The 24,066-nt window shown below is 34.4% G+C and overlaps 1 pseudogene across 1 annotated transcript; it reads left to right on the top strand.

The window, feature by feature from the left end:
- Positions 1-1,812: 1,812 nt before the first annotated feature.
- On the top strand, positions 1,813-15,385 carry LOC149552808 (transcription factor MYC2 pseudogene; annotated as a pseudogene). Its single transcript, XR_016352971.1, has 3 exons — positions 1,813-5,301; positions 5,513-5,571; positions 15,010-15,385. The product of XR_016352971.1 is annotated as a transcription factor MYC2 pseudogene (transcript).
- Positions 15,386-24,066: the final 8,681 nt, after the last annotated feature.

Here is a 24,066-nt window from a genome sequence, read left to right as displayed (position 1 = left end):
TGTGCTAGTTATTATGTAGCTTGTAGTATGTTGTTAATGACTTTTCTATTATTTTGTTTCTTAGGGCCAACTCCCTTGTTTTTGCTGCTTTAATATAAAAAACAATCTTGTTGAACTTCATTCTTTCTGCACCCACACCCACACCCACACTGACACCCACACTGACATCCACACCCACACATGTGTGAGCATCTATGACTAAGTTTGTATGCATATGCATGCTTTTTTTCTTTTCTTTATATCCATTATCAATTTTTAAAAATAATTATTTAAGAGTGAATTTATTTAAATTTCAAATTAGTAGACTAAGTTGTGTAACATGCTCCAATGCATGAATATGGGCAAACCATGTGACCTATTCTACAACATCCAAAACAATTAATATATTAAATACTTAAATATATATACACACTAAACAAATCAAATTTATAATTTCAAAAATATAAAATCACATGTGTATTCTCAAATGCACAACTAACTATAATCACATGGAAAACTATCCACACTTATCTACAATATTTCCATCCTTTTTTATATTAAGAAAACATATAATATCCCCTTCAACTAAGCAATCAAAGACACCAACTACCACACCCATGTGCAACTTTGAAACAAAAAGATAAATGAACTCTTTTTACTCTCTCCTTATTTCTCATTTAAAATATCTTTAGATTAAACTCAATCACAACTTTAGTGTTGCACATTTTATTCAAAATATTAGATATATATTATTATTTGTAAAGACTGTTGAAAAGTAAAGAAATAGTTAAAAAAAATGATAGTTCTATAATCTATAATATAAATTACAAAATTTTAGAAACAACCACATTAGTTATTATGAGTGACATTTTAGTTTACATAATAGATTAGAAAGATCCATGATTGAAAAATCAACGCTATGAAGAATAAATATACTTTTGACAAAAGTTTTTCTATAATAAATATTTCTTAATCTTCTCCTTATTTATGAATCATCATAATTACTTTGTGCTATAGCAAACTTTGTTAGTCATCATTGTATAGAGAAAAGTTCAATACTACAATCAACAAGTGAACATTTATTCTTAAGTTCTTAGTGACAAATTATATAATGATCTATAATACAAACCAAAATCATTAAAATATCTAAATGAAAAGTAGATCAAAAGACTAAGTTGAAATGTTAAAAGAAAATATTCCCCAATTAAAAGTTCAATTGAGATGGACTTCAACCCATCAAGAGGAATCATTAAGATGCCTAGTAAATTTATGAAAGTTCAAGCACGTGCTACCTTACAGTGCTTACCAAATATGGTAACTTTAGAAATATTAATCCCTCAAATTCATCAATTTCCCAAAATTACTTTTGGTTTGATAGATCATAGAGTCCTTGCTTTCTAATTTTAATTTTCTAGAAGAAAATGGAAATTTCTAAATATAATTTTCTAGAAATAAAAGGACTTTGTCACCACCTAAAATGCTCCCCCACCGCCGTACACACCAAACAAATAAAAGTTGGAAAAAATAAATTTTGTGCAAAGAGACCACGTGCTATGTATCAGAAAAGCAAATCCACGTTGAGCACATGATATTTATTAGTCTTTTATAATATTTTTTCAACACTTGTTGTGAAATCACGCAATCGACGAAAAAGTGACGGAAAAAAAAGTCTGTCCAGTTGTCTTAATTGACTGGGAGGCATCTTTCGTCCACGCGCCGAGGAGGCGGCCAATTAAAGACCATTATTTTATTTTAATTATTTTATTCTCTTTTTATTTTCGATTTTAATTTGTTTTCTTATTAAGAAACGTGCGAGACCGTTACTCTAAAGCGGAACTCGCGCCAACTAGTGGCCGCCACGAAGGTTCAGAGGGTTTCGAAAGACATGAAGTCCAAATACAAATAAATTGAAGAGGCGTGTCTTATTCGTCGGCGAGGAAGAAGAGAGATTCAGATTCGCAGACCAATGTGAAATGAAGACGGGAAGAGTCTGAATTAAAGCGTTGCACGAGAGTTGAATGATGTGTTCAGGATTTCTGGCGGTGAACAAGATAGGATTTTGTGCCAGGAACCCACCTGCTAGATAGGATTATGTGCCGGAAACCCACCTGCTTTTGAAGAATTTGTCGGGATTTATTGGTTGGTGAAGCGGAATTTAGAGAGGAATTGATAAAAGATCTGCGCGGAGCGTTCGGTTTTGCCTGTTTTCGAGGTAATTGAGTGCTGAGAAGTGGGTAAAAGTGTGATTTGGGACAAGTATTCAGTGCTGAGGTGCGACTTTTTTGGGCCTGAAAGCCCGTCCATAATCGTCTACTCTCAGGTTCCATTATTTTCCTGTTTCAGGGTACTCTTTGATTCTTAAGAGGAAGGAATTAATGATTTGTTTTTTAAAAGAAGTGATCTCAACCGACTTCTCTGGGCAGTAGTGTAGAATCTGGGAAGTTTGGTGAATCCATTGTGTATTGCAAACTTTATTAATGTAAGGGCTTTGGGCAGTACTTGTGGTAGATTCCATCAGTATTGGGAGGGTTTTGCACTCCTCTGTCTATGCAAGGCGATTGTGTTTATGGCATGAGGAGCGGGCGTTGAAAATTTTGCATTTGGCGGCAGTTAAAAGATGTGTAACACTTGAGAGGTGGAGCCTTGCACCATAAATTTAATAAATTTGGAGATTTAAGGATTTTTCGGTTTTATTTGGGCTTTCATAAAGTACGCTGGGATATCCTCTTATCCTCTGGAAGTTCTGGTTTACTAGGGGAGTTCACTTTATAAAACAAATATAAAATCTTCAAGTGTACCTGTAAAGATCTTGTCAAGTCTCGAATGAAGATCAAGCGCAATTAGGTTACAGGATTTCCCGTTTTGAAATCAGTGTTTGGTGTCATATTCAATGCAATTGTGTTTATGGCGGGGCAAAATATTTGGAACAATGAGAGTTTTGCAAGCAACTCACTAGTTGAGGCGTTCATGGCCTCGTCCTCTTCTTCTTCTGCCTCCAATTTACAGATGGATCCAAACTTGAGCCAGGAGACATTGCAGCAGCGTTTGCAAATTCTGGTTGAAACTGCCTCAATTGTGTGGACCTACGCAATATTCTGGCAGGTTTCTTATGATGTTAGTGGTACCCCTCAGCTGTGCTGGGGTGATGGTTACTATAAGGGGCCAAAGAACGCAGAAGAGGATGAGCAACTCAGAATGCGGAGTCGAATGACTATGAGTCCAGCTGAACAGGAGCTTAGGAAGAAGGTTTTGAGAGATTTGCATTCAATGATCAGTGGGGCTGATGAGCCAAATCAGCAGGATGAAGAAGTTACTGATCCTGAATGGTTTTATTTGGTTTCTATGATGCAGTCCTTTCCTTTAGGGTCTGGAGTACCCGGATTTGCATTTTCTAGAGGAGTTCATGTTTGGTTAGTTGGAGCGGAGAGACTGCATACAGCTACATGTGAAAGGGCAAAAGAAGCCCAACGGCTGGGGATTCAAACCTTGGTTTGCATTCCAATTCAGGGTGGAGTGGTGGAATTTGGATCTATGGAACTCATTGCCGAGAACTGGTTATTTCTCCAGCAGGTTAACCGTTCATTTAACCTTAATTTCAACCAGTCTAATGTTAATCCTGTTCAAAACCCATCCCTGTGGTCTGGTGAACCTCAGAGTTTAACACAAGGTAATGCCTTTCAGTCTGCACAGTATATTGAGCCAACCAAAACTGTAGTTAATAATGTAGAAGTCGAGTCTTTAAACTCTGCATTTCCTTTGGAATCAGCATGCACAGATTTCAGTTCAATCACAGAGGGTCAGAAATTATCTTCATTTGGGGATCAGATAGGTTTGTCCGTTAGAAGCAACCAGCCATCATTGCACCATCAAGCCCAAAAGACTGAGATCATTGAAGCACCAGCGATCCACCTTATAGAAGCCACAAATAGTATGGGACAAAATGGTAATGTTGGAGGCTTCAATGCGTTGAAGCCTACGAGAACTGTGGATAACACCTGTTTGCCAAAACAAAATAGCAGTCTGGGAAGATTCAATGACACTGAAAAGAATTCATCAAAGAGAACTGAGGATAACCTTAGTTTTCCATCTAATCCTTCTGGAATAGCTGTAGGTGGTTTTCGTTCCAGTATTGAATCAGAGCTTTCTGATGTCGAACCCTGTGCATCAATTAAAGAGTCAGAGTCAGTTGTGGTGGAGAAAAAGCCACGGAAGCGTGGGAGAAAGCCTGCAAATGGTCGTGAGGAGCCACTGAATCATGTGGAGGCCGAGCGGCAAAGGCGAGAGAAACTAAACCAGAAATTCTATGAGCTTCGTGCTGTAGTACCAAATGTCTCAAAGATGGATAAGGCTTCTTTGCTTGCAGATGCTGTTACATATATTAATGATCTTAGCTCCAGACAACAAAGATTGGAGGTTGAAAGGGCTGAATTACAAAGTCAAGTTGATGCAACAAAAAAGGAATTGCTGGTATCTTCTTCCAAGTTTGGATCGAAAGAGACACCTGGCTATACAAATACTGATCTAAAGAGGTCTAGCGTGGGGAAATTTCCTGGCTTGGAGTCAGAAGTTCGCATTCTTGGCCAAGAAGCTATGATAAAAATTCAATGTGTGAAACACAATCATCCTGTTGCTAGATTGATGACAGCACTGCAAGAACTTGATATGGAAGTCCTCCATGCAAGTGTTTCAACAGTAAAAGACTCTTTGATGATTCAAACAGTTATTGCTAAAATGTCTAGAGTCTATTACACAGAACAACAACTTAATGCCCTGCTTTGTAAGAAAGTAGCTGATCTGAAGTAGGCAATGAAACTATGGTCTATACTGATCAGAACCTGGCTTCTAATTGTTGGGCTCCAATTTTCTTAACCTGACATAAATTGACCATAGTTTTTCTCTAATTTTATGATTTATTTGTACCCTTTTAAGCAGACTTGAAGCTTTAAAATGAAGTAAAAGGCAAGGGTTTGCATACCCTAACATAGCTTAATGTTGCTTATCTAATGAAGCAACTTAGTTTAGCATGTAAATTTTTCAAAATCGGCAAACTGCACTATTAAAAAGAATTTGCAGAATTTGCATCAGCAGAAACTAGTGCAAAAGGTTTTTCACAAGCACTTTTAATCCATGGCAAGTGCAGCTTCAGATGTCCATACAGAAAGTTTGATCAAGCTGTTATGCAACGGAAGCAATAGCATGCTGAACACAATCAAATAGTGAAAACAGTTTGTTTGAGATGGTTTTTTGTGAAGCGGGTACTCACAATTTTCTCAATGCAGTATTGTTATGATTCATTGACATCATTTTCATTCTAGAGAGAAGGTGATTTGTATTTACCATTTCAATTTCAGTATTTCTTCCACTTTAGCCAATATGTCTTGCACTTCATTATTGTTAGTTGTCTCACTGCCTTTGCAGTCATAGATGGGTTGCATCTGTCAATGAAATTTCGTACCGTTAAATAGACAATATTTCCACTTTTTCTGCAACAGATTTTCCACATTAACTCAGGCATTAACTGGCTGATTTGCAGGTAAACAATGGCTGTGACATTATTGGAGTAAAATTTGCACGATTTTTTACTTATTTAAGGTATTCTTTGCTTTTATCTGTAATTATGTTTTCTGGAAAAGTTTGGGTTTTCTTTGAAGTATTTGCAGGATTGTTCCTCTTTGGATGTTTATTTATCATTGCATCGTATATCTTAGTCTGGATTATGTATATATTATTATATACCTGGTATGTGACATCTTCTGAAGTGTATACTGTATATATATCTGAAATTTGAGCAAGGGTTTTGCTCAAGTTGAAAGGTGGGTGAAAACTGTACCCCTGGTTGTGGAAATGTTCTCTGACTTTGTTGACTTATACCTTGTGTGGTGCCACAGCCTTCTACTCTTAGCAATAAATTTCAACTTTATTAGATAAAAATATCAGCATAAACAAATCCTGAATACTTGTACTGTATGTAAAGAAACATTCAAATGTCTTTCACCAGTAGGTTGTATGGTAATACATGACAGAAATGTGTTTATTGACAAATGCCTTAAAATCATTTTTAGAATAGAGAAAAGTTCTTTCATTTTGTGAAATTTGTTCAAGTACTGGAAGTCAAGGTTCTGCATACAGATTTAATACTATGGTTGTAGTCTTGCAGTGCTTAATAACTAACTGTCTACTTCTGCCACAACATTTCCTCACCATGAACCAACATCACCAAACATTGATCCAGTTTGTTATGCCTAAATTTAAGCTAAGAAAGTGGATGTACATTCTAATTCACACCTCATGTCACATATGAACAATGACTACAAAAAGTCTTCTCTCTTTGTGATATTCAGTCTATACACCCTAACTTGCATGCTTCTACAGTTACACTTACCATCTTTATTGTTAGATGATTACGAAAAAGTACCTTCTGAATAGGAGCCAAATAGTGGAGCTGTGAGAGTGGCATTTCTCTTCTTGCAATTCATTATAATGGTCTGATGGTTGATGTAGATGCAATTGGTCCAGAGAGACATGACAAGTGGTTCTAGTCCTTTATTATGATGTATTTTGAACCTATAAATTATTACACACTCATGGACATGTGCTGTTCATGCTTTTGCATGATGTTTTATTTCTAGTTTTTGCTGGAAAATTTGTATTATCCTTACTCATTTCTCTTTCCTGGTAAATTCAGCTGCAAAGCTATGTTCCATATTGACACATAGTGACCTCTTGGTTCATTCAATCTTTGAATGCTGGTTTCCTATTCAAATATCATTCCATGATCAAAATCGCATTTTGTGTTCCTGCATTTTCTCTTCTTTTCTGATAGGGAACTTTGGGGGAACATATGTGTAAAGATTACTACAAACTATTCATTTCAATTGGAGTACCAATACCATATTCATCATTTTGGTTCATAATTTTATAGATCATATTCTGTGTATGCAAAACAGAAACGAAAAAATGTAGAAGTGTTTTTAATATAATTATACAACTTTGTTCATGGGTTTCTCCTGTGTTTTTTCGAGTTTCATGAAGCCTAGTCTTCAGACCATGGTTTACAATTTACATCTCCTTAATCCAAGGGAAATGAGTATCCTATAGTTCCAATTTAGTTATTGGTTGCACATGTTTGACCTCATTGTCTGAAAGTATCACTCACATGTACTGTTGAAGTGACCATCATTACTTGTGCCCTTTTCATCATTTTCTATATAGGAGGTATATCCCAGTTGCTTTACTCTAGTACCAAACATGTTTTCGCTTCTGCTAGCTCATTTTCCCTTTTCATATGAAGGGAGGACCATTAATTAAGAGAGCAGGACCATAAATTCATGAGCAATGTGACCCCACTGATCCAGAGTAAGATAATAAATATTGTATGTAAAAAAGAGCAGGAAAAATGATTGAAACTCCTTGATGGCCTTTAAGGTTCAGACTTAACAGACTTGCATTCCGAGGATTTGAGACAACATTCAATGAGATTGATAGAGTTTCTCCTGCTAATTGGTGAATGTTATGTATTGTTACCGAGAGACTACCATAGCATTGGTCCCAAGGCAAATCTAATCCATGGTAATAATCAATCTGATATTCTAATCAATTAGTTGCACTCATTCATTTTTAGAAAAGAGCTATATAACATAGTCACCTGGAGATGGGGAGACTTGGAGGTCTCAGAGACTGGTATTGGTACAGGCACGACTATTTTTTCAAAAGTAGATGGGGACTTGCATATGGCAATTTTTATTTTTAAAAATAATTTAACAATTTCCGAGAATTATCATAACATAGAGCTTTGAAAACAAGAACAATGGAAAGTTTTTAGTATGAACATTAGAATCATTGAATCAAAATATCAAATCTGAAATTCAAATTACTAATAGTAATAGTATTACTAATAGTAATGTTATTTACTCATTAATATTGTGTCATATAGAGTCAAATAGCTCAAACTCACACTGCAAACAAATTAAAAATAAAATGTTTTATTTTTATTACTTCTTAATATGCTTTTTCCTTTGGAGATGCACCATAGTCGGCCAAAATCATAATAGGAGACTTGGAGACATCAGGAGTCTGACACGAAGTCTCCACCCAACTTTGAAGTCTTTGGGTACATGCAAGGTCTTGGAGACATGTCTCCATCTTCAAGATACATTTTGGAGGGAGGGGATGTGTCTCCAGGTGACTATGCTATATGGTATAGGTATAGTGGATTGATTGCTCATTTAGAAGAACAATAGTACCACAGAACCAATTTCAAAACATTATTCTGCCAGATGCCTTTCACTACTTAGCTTTGATATGCGAGCATATGAAGATGTTTTCAGGCATTTTGTACTTTTAATCAAATGTGGGAATTGGTTCCCAGATCATTAAGGACTACGACGCTGCTTTCCAATTCCAGTCTTATCTAAATGGTTTTGTTCTATCAACATCCCTCTCTTCAACATTAAAAAATGTATTTGGCTGCAAATCCATAAAAACATAAGGCATACCTTCTAAGATCCTTTCAGGAAATCTTAACTCATGGAATTGCTTGGAAAACCAGGAAAGATGAATAACTACCAGCCAAGCTTTGAACATTCTGATAATTATGGGAAATGCTTGAATACTGATCTTACTCACAAGAAAATCAATAATTTTTCAGGTTTGAAACCCTCTGTGCAATAGATTCAATGGTATGTCTATGCTCTTCAAGTCCATATTATTCTGGAGTATTACTAATGGATACAATGTCTGATCGCTTTCAAATACAGTAAGATTCTTCCTATGATGTTGTGGAAGAGGGGTTCACCAGTCTAACTAGAAATTAAAACCCACTCACATGAACATAGATTAGAGAATAACTCAATAGACCCAACTTCTGACCTATTGGTGAGAGCCAGGATTCAATGTGACTGAATCGAATTACTCTTTGTTTTGTGTTTGATATGATAAGATTAGATAGAGCAAGAGCTAGGTATAAAGATGTATAATTGACAATAATTAGCATAAACAGTAAACCACAAAATGATAATGCAAACTCTGAGTATAGATTTGAAAGTAAAAATCTAAAAGGAACTTGTCAGCAAAATTCAGGCCTAAAAATGTGAGACTATGTGGCTAGGTTACCTAGTCCTAAAGGTGTAATGTAGATGTCAAAGATTGATTTCAAATCAAGATTTAACAGATCATCTCCTTGAAATTTTGTTGGAAAATTGTCAGACTATGTGGCTAAGCCATGGCTTCTAGGGTTCTTTGGTCCTTCAAAATTTGAATGTCTTAGTTTGCACTTTTTAAATTTGCAATCCTTCTCTCAGATTTGAATCCCTGCACACAAGAAGAGAAAATGGTGTTTAGACTGTATAAGGGCTTGGCTTGGTCAAACCTTAGGTAGGAATTAACCTTCCATACAACAATGATGATTAGAAAGAGAGAGCTTACTCTTGTAGTCCAGAGGCTATATCTGAAGTGAAATGCTATATTGACAAGATTATACCTCAAGCTTGATGAATGCAATGCTTTTTGGATGAGACCCTCAAGAGTTGATGCAACAACAGGCACCAGAAAAGAAAATGAATGAGGAAAGCTCCTGTGCATGAATATTGTTGTAAGTTGTTACTCCTAATGCTCAGATATTAAAATTTTCTCATAAGGCTTGCTCTAGGAAGTGATTAGGAATGAGTAGGACGTAAAATGAATTACACAAGATACTCTTATAATGGGTTCTCAAGGTATTTTCTGAATTAGGTCGTCCTCCAGCATTCATATTCAAATATCAAGATCAAATAACAACTGACATAAACTGACACACCGACCAGTTCAAATTCTGGGGGACTATGATGCCTAGCTCCAGAGTCCACTAGGACAACTAGGAGTAGGGCACCTAGCACCATAGTCAACCTAAGATGGGCCAGGACAGTGGCAAACAGGGTATGGACAACTTGGAGCATAGGATTTGATCATCTCATGAACATATGACTATAGTTTGGCTGTAATTGAGTCAAAAATAGGCTTAGAAAGAGCTTCGAGGAGACACTAAGGCAAGGGCCCAATAAGAAGTGTGAAATTCCAAGTAATTATACACTGTATTTAGCCCTCCACTTAGCAAGAGTATGAATTTATGCTCATACTCATGATAGGAAATCGTCAAACAAAAGGGCAAACAAAAAGACACACAAATTGGGTTTAGTACTAAAAGCAAAGGCTCCAATTGAGCTAGCTGAAGAGATCTCGATAATCAAAATGACTCAATTGTTAATATCCTTTTTGGAATATTATTTCAAGATTACAAGCGGTCCTAAACAAAGAGCAAGATCATACACCAATTAATGAGATGAGAAGCCATGATTCAACAACTAGCAAGATATGTTATGTTATGCATCCATGGGAAACCATTGATTCAACTAGCCAAACAAGGTGTGTTTTGTTGGTTGATTCATGGAAAAGAGAGTCAAATAGGTCTAGCATGGTATGCTAGTTGACTCTAGAAATTACAAAGAAAAACCTACTGTTTGCTAAATAATGAAAAGCCATCTGCAAAATGGGTGTTGTGGCGTGCAACAACAATGATTACCAAAAAAACCTGTGGTTTTGCTAGGAAATTGAAAAACTCAACTACAAATTTGGTGTTGTAATATGCACCCACACAAAGACTACCAAACAAAACCCATTGTTTGCTAGGTTTTTTACCAAAACACAGCTGCAAAATGGGTGTTGTGGGTGTTGCAGTGACACCTAGCAAAAATCAATCAGGAGGCCTTATATGACCCCACCTTAAGATGTCAACACACCTCCATGTTAATATTGTAAGGAAGATAGAGATCTATATAAAAAATAAACACCTTTACCTCCAAGGATATATCCTTAGCAAAGATGCATGCTTTCCAAGCAAAGGAGAATACACTGTTCAATTGAGGAAGAGATAGTTGTACAAGAGATCTTGCTACAAGTGTAAGGGGATCCTTGTAAATAATAGAGGAGATCTTTAATAAAGTGACTTCTTCAGCACAATTTAAAGGGGAAGAAGCTAAACAATACACACCTTCCCCATTGCTAAGAAAAAGATTCTTGAAAAAGAATCGTACATTTTGAACAGGGAGAGATTATTTATAAAAGATATACACTTTCAAGAAAGGAAGGGGTCCTAATCAAGGATACACACCTTCAAGCTAGGATAAAATCATCATGAAGGTCTAACAATTCTGTGTGAAAAAGGATATCCTTATAAAAAACAACTCAACAAAGGGAAAGTAGATCCTTAGGAAGGAGAAAATGATTGGAAACTATTCTTGCCCCCAACGAGGACACAAGAATAACTTAACTATTATTTTGCTAGCCAAGTATGATTGCACATGAAATTGTACACCTATATCTTACGAAAGGAAATGTGACATTTCAATCAAATGTAAGTCTCTAATCGATTCTCTTTGCTAGGTTTAAATGAGTGTCCAAATGGTTAGGGCTTATCTCTTGTGGGAGAGGATGATTAGGCTTTGGTGAAGAAGCCGGAAAGGAACAAGTAGGGAGTGCTATGCTTCCCTAGTGTATGTGGTTAAAGGTTATATAGGGATTTTGATTCCGTGTTCCATATTTCCAAGACCTTGTCCACTATATCCTTGTTTAGAAATCATATTAATGCCAAATTTATAATTTGTTTGCAAATATGAAGGGGAAGGACTTTCATCATAGACCTCGTTGAAATTTGTTTTGTAAGTATAATGTGAAGGGTCAAAGGGATAAAATGAGGAAGGGGGATGGATCCTTGTACAAGGATACACAACCTTATTATTATCATTGATGTCCACTTGAGAGATAAGAGAGCCTTTTGGCATTTGGGAAGAAGTGTTCTTATCATCTAAAGTTTCATTCCTACCCAATGCTATATTAGGTGACATATGATTAAAGAAATGCATAACATCATCTTGTCTTAAAAGATGTTGATGTCAAAGATAAGCTCTAGGGGAATATGGAGATTCTAGGGTGATAGAGGTGTTAATAGCTGGATTCGTATGAAGCATGTCCCTCTTGCATCAAAGCAACCTGATGAGAGGAGGATGCATCATTAGTTTTTGATGCTACGTCTCCACTGGGGAGATCATTGATAGGATTATTGACTCTTTCCTCATGAATAAGGGGTACTTTAATAGAGGTTCAAGCATTATTCATCTCAGCATCGTCCCTAGGAGGATTATTGAAGGCACTACTTGAAACATCCACTAAATCTTTGATGAAATTCAAGCATTCAAAGAACATGTTTAAGAATATCATCATAAAACAACATGAAGTGTGTATGAAAGCTTTGAGAAATGAAGTGAATGTAGGAAATATCTTTGAATACTTGTATGCAATTCATTAAAATGCAATGGTTCAATGCAAGCAACATGAAGTGAAAAGAACCACCATTTAACACATGATTTTGATTAATGTGACTAATAAACAATGTAATCACATGTGAAAGTGTAACCAATCAGATTTGGTGAATCTCATAATGGAAAATCAAATTTGAAAACTCCCAATCAGAATTATGCAAATGTAAGAAGCGTTGGGTTGACCAAGATGTGGTGTTAGTGAATTAGCTTCTTAAGTGCATTTAATGTAAATGTAAGTGCATAAATGGAATATTTCAGAAACGATTGCAGATATGAGTCAATTGAGTTAATATGACTTAGATCTGAAAATAAAACCAGTAGTTAATGCAAGCATTAGACACATTGGGTGTTCATCAAAATGTAATGTTGTCTAAACTAGAGATCAAACCCATTCTCATCAACCTACATTATCGTAACTTAATAGGCTCAACTTATGACCTTGTGGTGACAGCTAGGAATTTTGTGTGTGAATTGAATCATTCTTTGTTTTGTTTTTGATATGATAAGATAGAGAAAGAACCGAGTATAAAGATGTAAATTTGCCAATAATTAGCATAAAGAACAAGCTAGTGAACAAATATGTAAACCTTTCATCTGGGCCTAAAAATGCAAGACTATGTAGCTAGGCAACTTAGTCCTGAAGGTGTCTGATAAAGAATAAAAAAACAGATATCTGAATTAGGATGTGACATTGATCATCTCCATGAAATTTTGCCAGAAAAGTGTTGGACTGTAGTTAAGCCACAATATCTAGGTTTTTAAATTTCTTTAAAGTCTAAATCTCTGTCTCGGGCTGCACTTTCTAAGTTTGCAATCCTTTGCTATCAAATTTGAATCGCTGCCACAAGAAGAGAGAAAATGGTGTTGGGATATATAGGGGCTTGCCTTAGTTAGACAATGGGTAGGAATTAACCTCCCCTACAGAAAAGATGATTAGAAAGAGAGCTTAAACTTGCAGGACAGAGGCTCAATCTAAAGTAAAACGCTGAATCGACAAGATTATACCTCTAGCATGATGAATGCAATGGTCTTTGGATAAGTCCCTCATATCTTGATGCAACAACATGACACTACAAAACAAGATCAATTATGGAAGCTCCTTTTTATGAATATAGTTCTAACTTTATTCTCCTTAATACTCAAATCTGAAGAAATTCGCTCATAATGCTTGTTCTAGGGACTGATTAGGAATGAGTAGGATATGAAAAGAATTAGAAAAGATGCTATAGGTTTTCCAAGGTATTTTATGAATTAGGCTGACCCCAATGGTCATAATAAAATATTGAGATCAAATAATTACTGGCTAGAATCAGACTATCAACAAGCTTACACATCCTGGGAGCACCATAATCCACGCAAAATGAGCTGCGACAGTAGTAGACAGGGCACACACATCCTTTAAATCTCATGAACATATGACTATAGTTTGTCTCAGTGAATGGTCTACAAATAGGTTTTGAAACAGCTACAAGGAGAGACACTAAAGCAAGGGCCCAAAAGGGAGTGTGAAATTGTCCAGGGTTATAATTTATGACACTACAGTTCCTACGATGGGCCTTAATCATTTCAACATTCCTTGAATTTAAATTTATTATAATTGAATTGAAGAAGGGACCATTATCTTACCTCCAGTGGCAGATGATTATTGTTGAAAAACAATGATAGATGAATAACCATCAGTCAAGCTTTGAACATCCTAATAAATAAAGCAAGTGCGTGACTACTAATCTTACCAGCTCACAAAAATATCAAGAAATTTTCAGGTTCCATTTCTCTACACTATAGATTAAATGATATGTCCATGCTCTTCAAGTCCTCATTATTGTAAAGTATTATTAATGGATATGACGTTTTGTCACTATATTTTTGTATTTCTGAATGCCCTTCATTTCCAGATACATTGTGGAAAATTTCAGAGCAGGAGGCGGAAACATTTTTGGAGTCAGATTCTTTAAAAGCACAGTTTAAAGGGAAACTATAAAGCTGAAAATATTATGAGTTTTGTGAGTCCAAAAAATTGTGTGATATTTAGAAAATTAAGGGTGGAACCAATTGAAGCAAAACTATTGCAAAACGTTTTAACAATCACTGTAAACTAGTGAAGCATATTTGCAATTTTGATCAAATTGCAGTTCAGACTTGATTTGGAAATATTTTTATGATAAGTGATTTGTCTTTCATTTCAATATGCTTAATCATGGTTCTTGGTTTTATTTATTGTAAGTCAGGGCTTAAAACAATTCATGAAATTTGATGTGTGTTCTATCAATGTGATACGAGCAACGCCCATTCCTATGTTATATTACATTTATAATTATAACATTGAATTTGTAATTCATGTATAACAACTGGGGGCAGCTACGGAAGTATTCTTAGAACTAGACTACCTTATATAATATCATTGTTGCGAATCAGCTGGTGCTATATTGATCAATCTTCATGCTCTGTCCTTTACTTATAATGGTTCACAAGTACCCCACTGTTATGAGATTGAATAATTTGCTATTCTGACGTCTCTTTGGTGTCACTAATGTGGGCATATTTTACTGTAGTTCCTTTATTTAATATAGTTTTTAGAGAGTTGGCTCACCCTGTCTGAAGTGGTAAATGAATTGTCTATGATATTCAGATAAAATATCTAGTGATCTGTTTTGATGTCTCTTTGATATTTATCATGCAGGCATCATGCGCTAAGTTGCGAGATGCTCCAAGCTTTGGCGTTCACTGGCCATACTACTCGCAACTGATAACACTATATAAAACATTTATACAATTTTGGACTGAGCACTTGGCTTGTAGGCTGGGTTATAAATCTTGTTATTTTCTGTGTTGACTCTAAAATTCTTTTGTCACCTGAGAATCAGAAGCAACCAAACAGATGCAACATCATGAATAAACTATAGCATAGAAAGTTTGTCAAATATAGTTTGGAGTGTCATGCACTCTTTTTCTTCAAGTCCTCTTTATGTAACTTGAGATAATTTAGTATTATTCAAATGCTGATAATCTTGTTGAAATCCCTTTAAAAAACAAATCTAGTGAGGCTTAATTTGTGATATTGCTATCAGGATTCAATTGTGTAGTTTTTTGAGTCAAATTCATTGACCAATAATAACTTGGTCGTCATTTGGAGGTCAAAATGCATAATGGAAATTGAATTGGCAAATAAGTTTGTTAGGCATTTGAAGGATTGAAGGTGTACTAAGACAAAAGATATTGCACATGATGTTTCATTATTCTGAATTTATTGCACATTTTCTTATTGTATATGGAAGATAAAGCACAGGGGACTTCACTTAGTGAACTTGAAACATAATTCGTGCATTCGTGGATTTTTCACCAAAAGATTGCCCCAAACTCCTTTTTGGTCACCCTGTCCAATACCCACCCAATACCTCTCACTACCTCCCACTCGCATTTTATATAAATCCCCATATCCAAGAAACCCACTCCCCCCTATTCAGGCAATATGTTGCCTCCTTATTCATTTTAAACTCCCCAATATGAACCCACGTAGTATTGTATTGCCCCTTTGGTGAAGATCTTCTGGGACAAAGTTGTGCAGTGTATCAATCAATTTTGGTATTGTATTGCCCCTTCGGTGAATATCTTGTGGGACAAAGTTGCTGCAGCCTATCAATCAATAGGCCTGGAATTGATTGGGGTGATTAAATGGATGGACATTGTGCATTTTTGGGTTTGTTGGGAGAGAAAATCAGTGTATTGAAATATTTATTCCCGGATCATGCATTCGGATTTCTTGATCAGATTTTAAAAAATGACCTTGTCTAATGTTTAACTAATTTAGGACTGTAATATGTTTAAAAACAAAATACGTATATAGATAATGAAGTTAAGTATTTTAAATTTTGTGCTTATTTTAGTATTGAATAGAAACAGATTACAATGAATAGGAGCTACCAGCGGGTAGCTGAAAGATGAAATAATAATCATAACCAAAGTCACTAGGAGGCTGAAAGAAATATTCACTACAAAGCTAGAGCTATTGGAAGGCTGAAGAAACATTCATTACAAAACTAAACCCACAAGAAGGCTGGAATATACATTCATTACATATATTGAACAACTTTAGTATGATAGAGTGATTTCATTACATATATTGAATAACTTTAGTATGATAGTCAGAGTGATTGAATTGAGATTTTAACACTTGCTCTTTGATTTGTTGAAGCTAATCCATGACCTTCATATTCTTCTTGCATATGATTCAAAGCTGTAGATACTTAAACTTGTCCTTGTGTAATCAAATACATATTTTAAATTTTTCTATTTATTAAATTTATTTTTATTATTTAATTAATTAATTCGTCCATCTCTTCCTCTAGTATTTAAATACATATTTATATTTATGTACCTAATTCATTAGTCATTTTTATCTAAATAAGTTTTTATTTATTTATTTATCTATTTCTATCTATTTTATGCTATTTATCAAATAAATTCTTCTATATACTTTATAAATTTGTTAATAATCTTCTCTCTAATTCCACTAATCATCTCCACTCACATGAATTAACTACTTATTTTAGGCTTGGGATGAATGACACTTGTTTCTTCATTTGACTTTTCCACTTCAACATATCTAGATATTATGGACAATCAATATTCTCCACATATTATTCTATACCAATCTCTTTTATCCATTATATTTCCTACCTACTCATTATCTACTCTTTCATCTTAGCCATTGCTTTACCACCTCTTAATCCTAGCCCTTGTTTTTCACAATGAACTTCATAAAAGAACATCTCTTCATCATTTGAAGCTAATATCTATTTTAAAGCCTATCCTAATCAGCAATCCCCAACGCTATTGCATACTTGAGATTTAAGAGAAATTTTATCTATGCATACTTGTGATCTTTGAGAGCCCATAGCTTTCATTATTATCATTGCTTTCATATCACCCATTACCATTGATTTACATCAATCAAACAATCTACATTCTTTCAATGCCTCTAGTGCATGCCCTAACAAATCTGAGAGCACCAACATTTCCATTACAAGATCTTGAGAGATAGGAGAACAATGGAGTCAACTGTTTGAATTTTGTATATTTGTTTTTTTTTGTCTATGTTTTGCATTCACGAAGAAGTGCTCCATTGATATGATATTGGTTAGATCTTGTGTACTAAGGGCTAATGGTTAGTCTTAGAAGGATTGCATTTTTCAGTAAATTCTCATCATCATTAGGAATTACAAAAATTTAAAAAACTACCTAAAAAAAATATTATACTGAAGTCATTAAGTGCTAGTTGTTTGATGATATTTTCTAAAGAACATTTGCAAAACATCCATTCTTCCATATATGATTTAAAATAACTTGTTTGATAGAATAACAAACAAAATTGTTTTGCATACAAAAACTAAACATAGTTTCTTTTAAAATTAGCTCATGAACTAAAATGTTAGAGATATTTTTAAACACAAGTATCAACTATCTCTTGTCCCTAATGATATGATTTATGTTCTTACCACGAGAAAATAATACAATTAATTGGCTCAAACATCATACATATCAATCTATCCTTGATGGTAGCTTGGGATGTAATTTTTTCAAGATAAAACTTAGATATCAAAACTAGCTTTTGCCTTTCAATTTGAGCACTTATTTTGATCCAAAATTTGGAGCTAAATTTACATTTACACTTATGTTTGAGATGGAGAATAAGAGGCTAGTATGGAAGTAGTTGAGAATAAATATCTTTTAAAGAGAAAAATGATTGAAGGGGCTAGATGCAAGCCATCTCCAATCCTTAAAAAAACATTCTCTCTGCTGACGCTGTTTGTGCTCTCCCTGCTAGCGTTTTCCCTTTGTATTGTTTCTAGTCCCTTAGACCCTTGTTGGTCTCTTGTTGGACATTAATAAATTTATCTTATCTTAATCTTATCTAGAAGTACAAAGTTTCATAGAAAGATAAAGAAGAACGAAAGATTGCACAAAATATAAACTCTGTTAATATCTCTCATTCAACCCATAATGCTCTTTGATTTATTGCTAAGAGGGCCAATCAAACATGTTTTTGATATAAAAGCAACCAAAACAAGGGGGCTGGCCCTCTACAACAGTGGTGAAATTACCAACAAAAAACCAATAGAAAACTAGAATAAAACCAAACAGACCCTTTAACAAATTACATCAAAAACATAAGTAAAATAAAAGTACTAGAGTTCATGTTCTTAAAACTAACAAAGTTTAATAGATTAACAAAAGACATGTAGGTGGTCACTGCATCGTACCATCCACAACCCAAACCCAAGTTCCACAGAAAAACCAAAACCATCTAAATTAGACGGAAAGAAACAATCGACAGATAACCAAAAAACACTAGGCACTGGAAAGACCACAAATTGGTATCTTTCTTCTTTCTTTTGCCAGCTAGCAGAACCTTAGCCCAATCCTCCGCAAGGAAATTATAGAGTAGTTTCAAATCATCTTTACCAAGGTCTTCCTCCTCCTTGTAAGCCAACAGTTGGAGGGTGGTTGCTGCCGCATGGGTCACCTTCAGAGTGAATTTGGAGAAGTGGGTGAACCCTTCCTCTAACACATGACATCGATCCTTCAGTTCCTGGAGGTCTTTGGGAGTAACAACCACCTCCTCTGCAGTACCTATCTTTAGTTCTTTGTTGCAATTCACATGAGACCTCCTCTTATCTTGCACATCCAAAGTGTTAGTGGGAGCCATTAAGATTTCCAAACCATCAGGCCTTATAGGGGAAGAATTAGTGTCAGGGGAGGCTTTGTCAGACTTTGGGTCTATCTGGGTAGCAACAAATAATAAGGTGAAAGTGGCAAAAATATGAGTGGGATCTTAAAAGTGCTAATCAAACATGCTAAAACTCTATATATCTTTGAATTAGCAAATGTCTCAGTTTAAACAAATAATAAGCACACACTACAAACCAAATAACTAGTCGTTGATTAATGAAAATCAATAAGTCTGTCCCACGAAATTGTTGTTAACAAAACTGAAACTAAGTTGAATGGAAATATTATTCCACTTTTAGAAATCGACAAATTTGTTGTCAAGCATTCCAAATAAATTGAAAGGAAAACAAGCATGACTTTCAAGAAGGAAGATATTAAGATTTGATTCTACCAATTAATAGTTTTCTATTTCTTCTTGATTGAAGCTTCCATAATTCTACGAACAACTAAAATTTTTATGATTCGTCTCCACTAACAACCTTATAATCCACTTGGCAACAAGGAAAAGCCTTTGACATTTATGATCTATAATCCCAAAGCCTCATTTAGCTTTTAGAAGAGACCATGAAATTGACATTATCATCACACCTGAACTTTTAAAAAAAATTGAATTATTTTTTTCAATTCTTCATATTCTTCTTGGAAGGCATCTAATAGGATGAATAGTAAACATAAGTAACAATAATAATTTTGTCAACAACTTGAATCTTACTCGCTACAAATAAAAATGTGTTACCTTTGTTGAACATTTTATGCTTTACTCTATTTTAAAACCATCCACACTTTTCAAAAGGGAGACTCCTAAGCCAAAAATAATTCCATCTATGTATATTTAACTACTTGAAAACCTTTATAGCCCATTCGAAAACCAAGAAAAGCCTTTGATTTTTGTGGTCTATGAGCCCAAACCCTCCTCCATCCTTTAGGAGAGATGGTGAAACCAACATTACCATCCCACCTTGATTAAACAAATTTTTTGACCTGTTTTGTTCATTCTTTCATATCCTTCCTTGGAAGGCATCCAACAAGATAAATAGTTAGCATTGGTAGCAATACACATTTTGCTAACAATTTGAATCTTTCCTACTACAAATAAAAAATTGGTATCTTAGTTGAACAATTTATATTTTAATCTATTTTAAAGTCATCCACACATTTAAAAAAAAGAGATCCCAAAACCAAAAAGAATACCCAACTCCCCATGTTTGACTACTCTCCACTCTTTAGGGATCCAATGAGATTGAAACAATTTCAAGGAAAAATAATAATTTAATCTTATTATAAGCTAATTAAGAACTAGAAATAACAAAGTATAAATTTAAGAGGTCAAAATTGTTGTTTAGTTCCTCTTTAGAACTTTGTAGAAACAACATACATACTATCTTGTGCAAGGTGGGAGTTGTAAGTATCTTATCCTATAGTTCCTTTATGGTTGCATTTGTTCCTTGTTATTTTGATTTGAGTTAGACCCTATTCTTTCTATGACTAGTCACATGACACAATCAAATATTTGTTTTCTGTGATGCATTTTATTATGATACATTAGTTTGGTTTTACTAGTATTATTATTGATGTAGATGTTAAATTATATGTTGTTTACCATTTTGATTATATTTGCATGATGATACTTTATTATGATATTTTGTGTATTTTGTATCCAACAATATTTTTATTATGCTATCATGGTGATTATCACTAATTTCCTATGTTATAGTGGCTATTATGTCAATTAGATGAATACCTATTTTGAGATTTCTGCTACTATATAATGTAAATGCTATAAAATGATTATAGTGATGCTTTAATTTAATTGAGACCGGTTCTCAAGTGGTTGTGAACTTTCTAACTAAGTAGAAGCTTAGGGGTTTTTAGTTGCAACTTGACTCCAAAATTTACCAGATTCTCCACTTATGTAGGTCTCTTGACTTTGTTAGTTTTACACACATCCATCGAGAGTGGAATGGTGTTGCTAACTTCCTGGCTACATGGGCTCCAATTCACGTGCATGATTGGAATATTGTTCATAAGGGACAATTGTCCCTTGATTTATCTCATGATTTTGATAATCTTGTTGACTAGGATAGGGTTCTCTAAAGCTTTTTGTTAAGATCTTCTTTTTGTATCTCTTTGTGTTTCAATAATTTTTTAATCCTCTTTTAGCAAACATTTTAATTTAATTGAGTCATTAATTATTATGTACATTGAGTATTGAATATGAAATGATTTGTATTGTGACATTCTAATACATACAAATGATTGTGTCACTAGACAGTCACTATTCCATTAAGTGTACTTTGATTATTCATGTTTATCAGATATTTATATTGGGGGTAGTTGTACTTGATGTGTGTGTGTTTTAGAGTATATATACCAAACATCATCACTGTGCAACAAGTTTGAGCATGTATTATCTGTGACAATGACCCAAGATGTAATTTCACTGATTATTCATGATTTAGCCAATATCGTCCCTATATGAACACTCTATTTGTAATTGATTTATTATGCCTCCAAGTGTGGGTAAGTCAAGACTTCATCTACATATTGTATTGCACTAGTATATGTGTGTGCATTTAGAGTTTCCACAATTATTGAGGAAGAGTATTAAATTAAATGTTTTTGAGGTTATTTTTATTTACCAACAAGTTTTTTGTAGTTGAATTCCATTAAATTGGAATTTGATTCTATTGAGTAATTTAAGTTATTTTATTTTAGTCCTTTTTTGTCTCTTGGCAAAAGGTGACTTTATATTGTGGAAAAAGATTCATTTACCTCAGTTAAAGTTTTGAGATATTGGAGTTTGCTCCAATTTGTATTGGAAGAAAAACACTCTATTACATGTTGGGTTTGAAATGTTTACCAAATTTTTGTGGGCACTGACTCATTGAGTTCATGCTAGGACTTTTGTGGTTTTGCCAAAGTTTTCATTCAATTCCATAGAGCTTTGGAATTCACTCTTTCATTTTTGGCTTTTACCATCACCATTGCACATAAGGTAGGTTTTCATCAAATCTCATTCATTTCTCATTAATTGTTGCTAGTTTGATGAAAATGATTTGCCAAATGTATATTATGTTTTCCTCCACATGTACAATTTATTTTTTTATATTGCATTTGGACTTCCATGTATTTAACATAGTTTTGTATTTTCAAATATATGGTTTTCATAGTGTTATGATACCTTTTTTTTTCCATGTGTCAGAGATAGGAATTTTATTGGACCAATGTGTTGTTGGGTACCATATAGAAGATAGGTCTTTTTAATTTGAAGTTTGAATTTTTAGCCATGTTTGAAGGATTGTCAATGGTGACAACTTTTGAGACTAAATTTGGTCCTTGAACATTTCTCATATTTTCTTGTAATTGAGGATTGTGAGTTTATATTATGTTATGGCAAATGAATGGTTCATGTTTGTTTATATTGGATTCACCCCATATTTTGTACTTCTAGAGATGAGACCAATCGAGAGTGCCTCGTGCATGTTATATTTTCCATTTTTCCTTTTTGACTCTTGTTTGATGCTTGATCTAAGATTACATTCATAATCCATTTGTGATTAGTGTTGAGACTGCCTCATCAACATAATTGTGTGTGTCTTATTGGTATCTTGAGGGATACATGGTCATGGTTGAGGCCAATAGAGATTTTTTTATATAATCATTTTGGCTATTTGTCTTAAATATCTTATTTTGTTTGTTCTATGCACCTTGTTGTGGAAATGAGATGAACCTAGGTTTTTGAGGGGCGGAGTGGAGTGGCCTCTAGTCTGGGCGGGGACCTAAAGGGGGTTCTAGGGTAACTTGTGAAAAGTCTTAAGCAAGTGAAAACTAAAAAAATGAATTGAGTAAAACACATTAAAAAGCTTAAAACAACTACTTGATGATATGAAGATCTTGATCAAAAGTAAGTCAGTGTCTAGCCATTTGAAGATGTTTGTGTAAGGCACTATATTTAGCCCTCTATAGATGTTGATTAAAGATAGATATGAATTATAGTTGTCTATAGACATTCCTTGTGAGCTCAATGCTATGTGGCAATCATATGTTGTGTGATGACACTGCATTATTGAGTCCATGACCCAAGTCTTTGTTAGTACTAAATAATGGCATTATGTATCCATGCTATATTATATTATGCATCTTTATGTTTACATTGGGATCACTATACCATTCCTTAAGTTTTAGCCCTTGAGTATTTCTTATATTTTCTTGCAATCCAAGATTTTGAATTAATCCCATGATTGTGACAAATGAGTATTTCTTATTTTTTGATATTGGATTCACCCTGAAATTTGTACTCCTTGCAGTGAGGCTAGTTGAATGTGCCTTGTGAATGTGTTATTTTCCATTTCTTCTTGTTATCTCTTGTTCAATTCTTGATTTGAGATTACATCATGATCCGTTGGTGATTGGTGTTGAGAGAGCATAACAAGAATAATTGAGTATGCCTTATTGGGATCCATAGGGACACATGCTCTTGGTTGAGGCAAGTATAGCTTATTTTTTGTTAACTATTTTTCCAATTTGTCTTGGAGACCTAATTTTCCTTATTGAAATGAGAGAGCCGAGGTGTTTGAGTAGAGTGGAATGACTCTTTACAATGGGCTAGGTTACAAAGGGGTCACTAGAGTAATCTATGGAAAGTCTTAATAAAGTGAAAACTAAAAAAGTAAATTGGGTAAAATACATTAGCATGATTAATATGACTACTTGGTTGTTTGAGGATAATGGTTGAAGGTAATTCAATGTCTAACCATATGAGTATGTTGATAGATGACACATCTACTTGTATATAAATTTTGATCAAAGATACATACTAGGTCTAGTCATTTATGGGCATTGATCAAAGACTTGATACTACATGGACCACCATGTTATACGTAATAACACTCCATTCTCATATCCCTACACTTATCCTTTGCTAGTATTGAGTCTTTTTACCTATGTCATATTGTACTCTTCATCTTTATATTTGCACTAGGATCACTATACATTCTCTAAGTTAACA

This window comes from Cupressus sempervirens, chromosome 6 (genome assembly GCF_028749045.1).
Source record: "Cupressus sempervirens isolate cs-2001-9-10 chromosome 6, ASM2874904v1, whole genome shotgun sequence".
NCBI lineage: Eukaryota > Viridiplantae > Streptophyta > Pinopsida > Cupressales > Cupressaceae > Cupressus > Cupressus sempervirens.
Note: the sequence above shows the minus strand (reverse complement) of the source record. Positions and strands in the feature narration are given on the sequence as shown.